Source organism: Manis pentadactyla, chromosome 5, assembly GCF_030020395.1.
Source record: "Manis pentadactyla isolate mManPen7 chromosome 5, mManPen7.hap1, whole genome shotgun sequence".
Taxonomy (NCBI): Eukaryota; Metazoa; Chordata; class Mammalia; order Pholidota; family Manidae; genus Manis; species Manis pentadactyla.
In genome coordinates this window covers 83,069,826-83,079,996 of record NC_080023.1, presented here as the reverse complement: position 1 = coordinate 83,079,996, position 10,171 = coordinate 83,069,826, and the positions used below count along the sequence as shown (strand labels likewise).

The following is a 10,171-nucleotide window of genomic DNA, read 5'->3' as shown; positions in this document are numbered from 1 at the left end:
ATCCTGGGGGTGGGGAGTCACCAGCCCCAAGGAATATGGTTTCCACACTTCCATGACTCAATCTGTTTTCAGATGAAAGAACTTCTAAGGTTCTCTGACATCCGTAGCCAGCCCAAGCCATCTGAATAAAACATTCAGGAACACATTTTGGACCCTGGGTATGGTGGTCCTCCTCTCTGAGCTCTGTCAACTCTAATGTTACTGAGAAGTTTCTAGGGACTGGGAATTATGTGGGGCAAGTGTGGGATGTGGGAGAAGCATGGCTTAGCTCCAGAGAGCCTTATATCAACAGCCTGATGGAGCGACGTCCTAGTGGGAGGCTGTGGGTATGTCTCCTGAACTCGCCAAGCCTATGTCCTCATCTGTAAGATTCACTGACAGCCAGGCATTTAGCTCCCATGCTGTACCTCTCTGAGTGCTCTGCTATTAGGAGAAGCTGATATGTTCTAGAGGCTCTTTCCTGGATGCCACTGAATGGCCAGTGTCAGAGCAGACACCAGAGCATTCATGCCAGACACATCAAACTTTAGAAACCTGGCCTGGTATGGAACACGGCAAACTCTGTCTGGCTCCCTGAGGCAGGCTCCTCAGAGTTGCCTCCCTTGACCCAGGGGCTCAGGTACAAAACTCAGCCAGTCCACAGGCCCAGGTACAAATTATTGGGTTCCAAAAGTTCCTTTGTCCACCTATTCTCAGGAACTCAGAGTTGATCCATGAATACATCTACTCTATGCTGGGCAGGGGGCCTGGGGTTGGGGGATAGCATGACAAGATAGGCCTGACCCTGTCCCCCGAGAGCCTCTTGTCTGATGGTTTATTGGGGGTCGAGGGGCAAGGAGGACTGATAACCAGGCATTAAAGAAGCTATTAGGCATGCAGATCTAGAGTCAGACTGCTTGGGTTCAAATGCATCCATTTCCTCATCTGCAAACTGGGGAGAACCCTGATTGAATTGTTGTGAGGATTAAATAGACTAATATGGTACAGATCACTCAGAACAGTGCCTGGTCTGTGGCAAACACAACGTAAGCTATTACAGCAGTGCTGAGTCTTAGCAAAGGGGATGTCCGTGTGATGTAAGGGGTCAGGGAGAGGCCTGAGGGAGCGCCCTGAAGGATGATAAGAAGAGGAAGAGTGGGTGTTTTCTGTTCCAGGAAGCAGGACTGCCAAGGGGTGGCCTTAAGGGGAAACAATAGAATCAGTTTGGTGGTGGGTGTTTTATAGAAACAGTGTTGTGAATTGAGTACCTTCTCTGTGCCAGACACTGGCCTGGATATTGGAAATTCAGAGATGACTCTCTCACCATCCTTTCTCAAGGATCTTACTACCCAGGAGGAGAAGAATGACAGGTAAGGAAGCAAACTCCACTGAGTGACTGAGGCACCCACCGAGTAGCATGAACTTAAGGCTGTAGGGGCCCTGAGGAGGGAGCAGTCAATTGCTGGAGGTACAATTTAGGAATGGCTTCACGGAGGAGGCGACGGTGTTGGAGAAGGCAGGGAAGGACCTTTCACTGCAGGCCACGGGGTCAGCGAGGGCAAAGGCACAGAGCTATGGCACAGCCTGGCACAGCTGAGGATTGGGAGTGTTCCGGTGACTGGGGCACGTGGGCCCAGGCAGTGGTGGAGGGGTGTGGCAGGCCTGGTCATGGGGGGCCTTGGCAGTCAAACCAAGAAGTTTGGGTTTTATCCAGAGAGTTTAGAAAGAGCGCTGTGGCAGCAGTGTGAAAAGATGAATCAGAGGCTAGTGAGACAGGAAGTAGGGAGAGGACGTGGAGACCCTGCCGGGGCTGGGCCAGGCAATGTGGGGGCTGAACCCTGACAAGGGAGCTCAGAGGGAGGGGCCATGGAAAGCAGAGGTACGTCCTGTGGGCTTAGTCACATGTGGTGGGGAGGCTAAAGGTGGCTCTATGTCCTGATGGGGCGACAGAGTGGGTAGTGGGTTATTCCACAGTGTGGAGCAGGCTCTCGGTGACCACGGGCTGGGCGGGCTGGACAGGCCTGCCCCAGAGAGCATGTTCACCTTCCAAAGGGCACAGCCGTACTCAGCAGCAGCTGATCACTAGTAGTTCTGCATTAGTTATCTATTGCTGTGTAACAAGTCTTAAAACTTGCAGTCTTACAACAACAAATACGTATTTCCTCAGTATATCCATACGTTGTGGGCCGGGCATGGGTTAGCGGGGTCCTCTGGCTCACGGCTTCTCACACGACAGTGACTGAGGCATCAGCTGTGTCTATGACCCCATTTTGGGGCTCCAGGCGGGGAGGATACACTCACAAACTTATCACAAACTTGTGTGCCCCCTTAGGGCAGCTCCTGGCCAGCAGCCAGCTTCCTTCCCTGCCCAGCTTCCCAGACAGTAAGGGAAGAGGAGAGAGAGAACAGCTGAAAGTCAGTCTTTTTGTAACCTCATGTCGGAAGAGATATCCTATCATTTTTGCTATATTCTATGTATCGGAAGTCCCGTCTACCCTCAAGAGGAGGAGGTTCATAAGGGCGTGCATCCCAGGAGGTGGGGCTCACTGGGGACCATCCTAGAAGCTGCACTACGATATTTGCCTGGTGGGAATATTACCCCAGTATTGACAGGGCCTGATTTTTTCAAGATTAAGTTGGAAAGCCAAGATTTTATGTGAAATCTTCCAATTTCAAAATACTGGCTATTAATTAAAAACATTAAAAAAATCCTTCTGGTTAAATAAAACATTCTTAAGCATGACCCATGGGACACCATTATGAAACCTCCATTACAGTGACCACCGTAGGAGCAGCAAGATTGGAAGGGAGGGGAGGCAGAAGTTAGGATGTTTCCCCTGTCCTTTTATTTGGAAAACCAAATCTTTGTTAGAATGGTAGGAAGTACAAATGCCAATCATTTGATCCCAATAACTGTATTCATATAAATTCTACAGTCATATTGGTAAAAATGACTTGTTTTCATTAAAGGCAAGCCTTTGATCCCTGGTCTGACAGCTGCACATCTATATAAAATGAGACACTTGACATCCACAGCTCTGATCGCAACTGGGCAGGTGGTTTTCCACACGCTAATGGAATGGAAAGACAATTGAGCATTATTAGATAGGAGAGAGTGTTCTCACACACAGGAAAACAACTTTTTCCTTTTAAAAGAACAATAAAGAACAGAAAATGACTGACAGAATCGGAGCCTCCCAAATGTCAGAAGAGCTTCTTTCAGTTACACCCTGGCCTCTGTTAGGGAAGATTAGGATAGTTTTCATATAAATTCTGAACATACCATCATGTTACGATCCAGGGAGGAGTCTGCTGGTGAAAGAAGCCTGCTCTTGGAGCATGTCAGGAAGCTAAGATGCAGCATTGCTTTTTTAATTTAAACAAAGCAACACCACTGTAAACTCTAATTTATGCACACTTCCTGAAAATTTATACACTCACTCATTGGCGAACACCCATCAAGGGCACACCAATGCTAGATGCTGAGGATGCTGTGGGAAATATGGCCAAGGTCACTGTACCCCAGTGCTCTACAGACTAGAGGACAAAACAGATATTAATCTAGTAATGAAAATAAAACTGGTGCATCTGAAAAAGTAAAGGTGCTGTAGGAGGTTTGCCACCAAGTGAGGCCAGTGACTGGGGGAAGTTAATCAGAGAACCAAAAAATGAGTAAGAGTTTGCCAGTTCAAGGTGGTGGGGTTGGGGAGATTTGAGGCTATTTATTATTTAGTGGTAATATGGGAACTATTTTTCACATATTTCACCCTCAGCTTTGGATTTTCCCTTCACCATCCAAATTATTATAGTATGTGTTGAAAAACTCACATTTGTAGTACAATGATAAAGTAGAAAATAAGCATTTCTTAGAATACTAATAAGGGTGGGCTCTTTTGCCCAAAATGAAAATCCTATGTTTTCATTTCATTTCTTGTCATATAGAAGAATCTATTTAAAACCAAATGATGAGAGTAGATGACAGGCAAGGTTGTGGATTAACACACAACTGCTCACACACCATGTAAAATGGTGCAGCCACTTTGGAAAACACCCAGGCAGTTCATCCAGTGATTACACAGGGAGTTTCTCTATGATCCAGCAATTCTACTACCTAGGTATATACACAAGAAAAATGAAAACATTTGTCCACACGTAAAATTACATGAATATTTATTCATAATATTCATAACAGCCAAAAGGTACAGACAACTTGAATGTCCATCACTTGATGAATGGATCAATAAGTGTGGTATGTACATACAATGGAATATTATTTGGCCATAAAAAGGAATGACATACTGATAGGTGCTGTATAGCATGGATAAACCTTGAAAATACTGTGCAAAGTGAAAGAAGCCAGACACAAAACACAGTGTTATATGGTTCCACTTAGGAGATGTCAGGAATAAGAAAATCTATAAACATGGAAAGAAAATTTGTGGTCGCAGGGCCGGAGGAGGAATAGAAAGAGGGATCATAGCTACAGGTATAAGGGGCTTTTCTGAAGTGATGGAAATGTTCAAAATTGCAAAATATACTAAGAAAAACTATTGAATTGCATACTTTAGATGAGTAACTTTTTGGTATGTGAGTTTTATCTAAAAAAAAAATCTGGTAGAAAAGAAAAAAAAGAGCACGTGACAGGCAGTCGTTCCTCGCAGGCGCTGGAGCCTCTACCGAATTGCAGCCCGCGCTCCCTGGGAAGGCCCTTAGGCGTTCCCCTCCTCTTCTGTCTATTCATTTTTACTTCTTCCTCAATAAACACCAGGAATGCTTAAGTGCCATTTTCCCCTCTCTTAAAATCTTCACCCATTAGCCTCTGGTGATGTATTAGAAATGTAATATCTTTCCTTTGGTTAGGAATTGTGATAACTTACCCTTCTGATTCTATCACCGAAGACCCTCATTTTCAGATTTTTGTCACTGTTATTAACCATCCCCATGTATTTACATTTCAGCTTTTCTCTCATGGCTTTAACCTTGTTAGCTGTCCATTAATTTATGGGATTCAACTCGGTGGAATGGCAGATAGCTCCTCAGCCAGCCGTGACTGCAGGAGCTCGCCTCTGTGGGGCCCACGGGAGGCCTGCAGCCAGGCGCGCCTGATCCGATGATCCCGGCCGAGGCGGTGACCGCAAACACTGATGTGTGTGCACAGACATGATCTGAGAGTTTTAAGTTAAAAAAAAAATTAAAAATTTACAAAACCATACAATTATTTGGCCGAGCTATCCTGTCCCCCATCTAATACAATAAATTAAAATGTTTACATCTGGCTTGTTCAGCAGTCTTGGCAAGTAACTGCAAGTTAGAGAATATAAGTGTCATAAATGTTTTTTGTTTTTTTTTAAATGTAACCCACTTGTGGCCGCAGATGTACCTTTCTACTAATGTAATACTTAGCTTGCTATCAAATTGTTTGCATTCTATAAACACACCTGAGATTGGTGGTAGTAAGTCAGCCAAGAGTAAAGGAGGAGTTCATGGGAAAATCTACTTACTTTTGAAATTTTGTGGGAGCTAATTTGCAAAGAGAATGACCCACGTGTGGATTATTGAGGGTTAGCTGTGTAATCCCCAGGGAACAAAACACTGGGTAAAGATTCCTACTGAGAGAGCTTTACTGCCACTTTCTATGTTTGAGGGATTTTACATATATTATCTCAGTTTCTTACAATAAACTTGCAAGGTAGGTATTATTATCCACATTTTTTAGTTGAGAAAACTGAGAAGGTAATCTATCCAAGGCCATTGAGATGTTCTTGATGGAGCAAAGACTTGATGATAGACCTGAGCTTATCTACCACACACCATTGTCCTGTTTTTCATTTAGTCACTTATTCAGTCATTATTGTAGTGTACAAAGAGCTGCCTTGGTTATGGGATAGTATCTATAGGTAAAATTAGCAAAACAATTCAAAGGAAGAACAACTTAGAAGTTAGTGTCTTGACTATGAACAGTTTTAATGGTAAAGCATGGAAGGAAAGGATTACTTGGCAGAGGCCAGCATCTATATTGTTTTCCAAAATCAAAAGTCTCTAGTCAAGAGGCGACTGTCCACAGATCTCAGGTGGGTCTCGGCTGGAGTCACACCTCTTTTTCCATGCATTCCAAGCTGCTTTAGATGTTCATCTAAAAATGAATGATTTTTCTTTGATATGTAAAGTTCATGGGCACTTTGTTAGACTGGAGTTTACTTACGTGCTGAATAGTAACATGCAGATGAAAAGAATTCTGGTTTGATTAGTAGGCTCTGGCCCCACCCAAACTGCAAATATTTGGGCAAAATCAGGAAAGCCCAAAATGACAAAGTAGCAATGAAGGGAAATGGACCACCCAGGAGTCTGGAAATGGGCTTTGATGCCCTTTGGTTTAATATACAATAATAAATCAGTTTAAATAAATCCAGCCAAGATAAATAATAACCAGAGTATTATTATTTTATCTCTTGGTCTCATGTGCAGGCTAGATAGCCACTCAACCATACAAAACAAAACCCTCAGAGTTCTTTTAAGAGGAGAGATCTCACCAATGATCTTTTCCAGTATTATTACTCCACTTTAAAAGAGAAAATCTGTTCCTTCAACCTCACTCTTATGACACTGTGTTGGAAAACCTGTCCTTTTGGAGGTATGGAGATATTCCATACAATGTTCCTTGCAGTGGAGCGAGAAGGCTGTTGCCCCCACACTCTATGTTCTAGGCTAGGGAAATGTGGTAAGCAGAACCAAGGCCCCCCAAAAATGTCCACGTTTTAATCCCCAGAACCTGTGAATATGTTACCTTATGTGGAAAAATGGACTTCACGGTGTGATTAAGTGAAGGACCTTAAGGTGAGGAGATTAGCCTGGGTTATCCTGGTGGGCCCAGTCTAATCACATGAGCCCTGAAATGTGAGGAACCTTCCCAGCTGTGATCAGGAAGAGGTATGCCGATGGACAAATGCTGCACTGCTGGCTTTGAAGATGGAGAAAAGGGGCCACAAGCCAAGGAATGTGGGCAGCCCCAAGAATCTGGAAAAGGCAAGGAAATGAATTCTTTTCTTTCCTAGAGTCTCCAGAAAGAAACGCAGCCCTGCCGACACTTTGATTTTAGCCCAGTGAGACCCATGTTGGACTTTTGACCTACAGAACTTAAGACAATACATTTGAGCTGTTTAAAGCCATCAAGATTTTGGTACTTCGCTACAATGGCAAGATTAATGAATACAGGAGAGAATAAATCAGAGCAGTTAGAGAATCTGACCCCTTTTACAGCATGTGCTTCTACCTTATAGCTCCATGGCTGAACTGGGAGTAAGGTGCTTCTTGGTTAGGGAGAATACCTGTGGAAACTCCAGCTTCTTAGACAAAATCAGAACTTGTTAAAGTCCTTGTTATTTTTATTGACCTATTAGATTGTTCCTTTGTTCTAATGCTCACTAAAAATGGATTGCATGTTAATGCCTTTGAACTTTATTTCTTTGCTTTCTCTCTATCTGAAGATCTGTATGGTATAATTTAATTATTAATCAAAAGACACTCCTTTTATTATAATTATATCTACAAAATAGCCAAAGGCTATGGTTACCTTAACACTGATGGTTTCAGTTGAACCAAAGAATACAAAAAGCAAACAATTCAGTGGATTCATAAAGTAATATTATTATCAGTATGAAAAATACAGATATTTTCTAATTTATTATCATGATTGCTAATTTATACTACCTAACTTACTCCCTACTACCAAAGTACAGATGATCAAAAATGACATATATAAAGAGTATACTTGTGACAAAACCTTAGATCATTCATTTAGCACTGTGGAAGGTTGCTTTATGGAAGTGAATGAAACTTGAGCTTCAGGGTCCCTCTCACGCAGCCATTCTCTCACACATGGGCTCCTTCTGAGGGTCTCAGGAGAATCATGACCTATTCATACAGTTAGAAATTGTGTTAACTTTGCCAAAGTTCAAATTGTGGCATTGCAATTGGTTAAGACATTCTTTTTCTACTTTGACTTCTTTGCAATTGGGGGTGTTACTGTGGACACAAGCATTTTGGGGATCTAGTTAAGGGAAAGTTGAGTCAGGGCATATTAAGTTTCAGTTTAGGGGATGTATTTATAAGGACCACAGTCACTTCCTATATAGTTAAACTATTACTGGCTGACCCAATATAAAAATGGCTTCTGGATACTCTTCCTGCTCGTAAGCCACCTTACCAGGCATTGTGACTTGAAGATCCAGCATGAGAGGTCATGTCAGGATAAGAATGTGTGCTGCAAAACCTAGGACTGGAAGTATATGGGGTAGGGAGAAACAAGGTTTGCAAAGATCAGAGCCAGAAGCAATTCCATGGAAAATTCCTCCAAGCATTTGATGTGCAAAATTATAAGCAGAGGATTCGGTTATCGCCATTGCCTCAAGACAGAGATTCTTTCTGTCAGGAATATACTTGATAATACATAATATATAATTACAACCCCCAAATACATTTTTATAGAAATCACAGAGAATAGATTTCATTAGAATTCCTGTGTTTCAAATCACAATCTTGTAGCAGCAAGTACATCTATGTATGAAGTTACCTGTTTTATACATCCCATCAATGATGAAACACCACTTTTGACCAACCATGCTAGAGGGAGACAGTTTTTCTTTTCTCTCTATGAAAAACCATGTTACAAAATTGATATCATATGAAGAGTGAATCAAAGAATAGGCAGCCAAAATATTTAGAAAAAAGCACTATAAAGGGACATGAGTAATTAAAAAAACAAGAATGCTACATATTTCTCGATTTAGGTGTTTACTATCTTTCTAATATTTGTAATTTGGTTTAATTTATTTTTATTCTAAGTAAATATTTACTTTTGTACATAATTTCATATTTGTAACTTTATACTCTTAGGGAAGATTAAATAAACTTCAAGGCCCACAAAGTATAGATAGATCCACTTCTGCACCCAATTCTGATCATTGATTGCCCAAATTTGGCAGTCTCTGGTGGATACCCTATTGTTCATTGAAGGCCTTTGTTTGCCTGGTATCTTTTATGCTTAAACCCCTGGGAAAATAAGAGAAAACAGACTAACAAAACACTGTAATACTTCTGAGAGTAGGGTTTACATCCTGAGCACAAGTGTCAAACAAACATTAATTAGCACCCAGTCCTTTTCTCACTCTCTGCATGGATGGGAACCCAAAGGAAGACATAGGCCTGTGTTGGTGTGCTCTGCCTGCCATAATGAACTACCACAGCCTGGGTGGCTTAAACAAGAAAAATATATTGTTTCATAGCCCCGGAGGCTGGGAGTCTGAAATCAAGGTGGTGGCAGAGTTGGTTCTTCCTAGGTGTTGTGAGGGAGAATCAGTTCCATGCCTTCTCATGGATACTGGTGGTTTGCTGGCCATCTTTGGTGCTCCTTGGCTTGTTGATGCAAAGCTCTGATCTTTGCCTGTATCTTCACATGGCATCTTCTGTGTTTTTCTCTGTGGGGAAGTTGGGGTTCCTATGGCCAGGATCCTCACTGAACTTAAACCACCTGATCATGTAACTGGCCTGTTGCTGGGCTACTGCTTCCACACCTTTAGGCAATGAGCTATTATTGTGCTATATAGAGAGCTCGGCCCAGTGCTCTGGGTGGAGGCAGAGATGCTAGTGCTTAACCTACCGCCAGAGAACAAGCCGGGTAATAAACCCTTTCACCCCAAAGAGCGTTTTGCGGTCAATTTCTCTGGTCACACTGAATCCATAGCGAACTTGCCTGGGCTGAAACCCATTGGCAAGACAGTCTCTGTGTCCAAATTTCCCCTTTTCATAACGACAAGAGTTATACTGGTTTAGGGTATACCCTAATGACCTCATTCTCATTAATTCCATCTGCAAAAACCCTATTCCATGTATGGTCACTTTATGGGGTACTGGGGGTTAGAACTTCAACATTTTTTTTGGGGGGCACACAATTCAACCCATTTTGATGCCTTAATTTTGGGGTGGTTTATTTCATTGTAAAAGCAAGCAACACTAATACCCATGATGGATGAGAGAAGAGTAAAGTGGTCATTCTGAGATATTATTATTGGGAAAGTTGATTAGAACAATAGAAACATAGAATTTAAGGTCATACTAGAATGTGAACTCCATAAGGTTAGGGATCTTTTCTGTCTTCCTCTCCATTGTAACACTAGCTGCAAATATAAAGCTTTGC

The 10,171-nt window shown here is 42.4% G+C and overlaps 1 long non-coding RNA gene across 1 annotated transcript; it reads left to right on the top strand.

The window, feature by feature from the left end:
* The first annotated feature begins 1,135 nt into the window (after positions 1-1,135).
* On the top strand, positions 1,136-5,250 carry LOC130683939 (uncharacterized). Its single transcript, XR_008998073.1, has 2 exons — positions 1,136-1,349; positions 4,938-5,250. It is a non-coding gene; the product is annotated as an uncharacterized LOC130683939 (long non-coding RNA).
* The last annotated feature ends 4,921 nt before the right edge of the window (positions 5,251-10,171 follow it).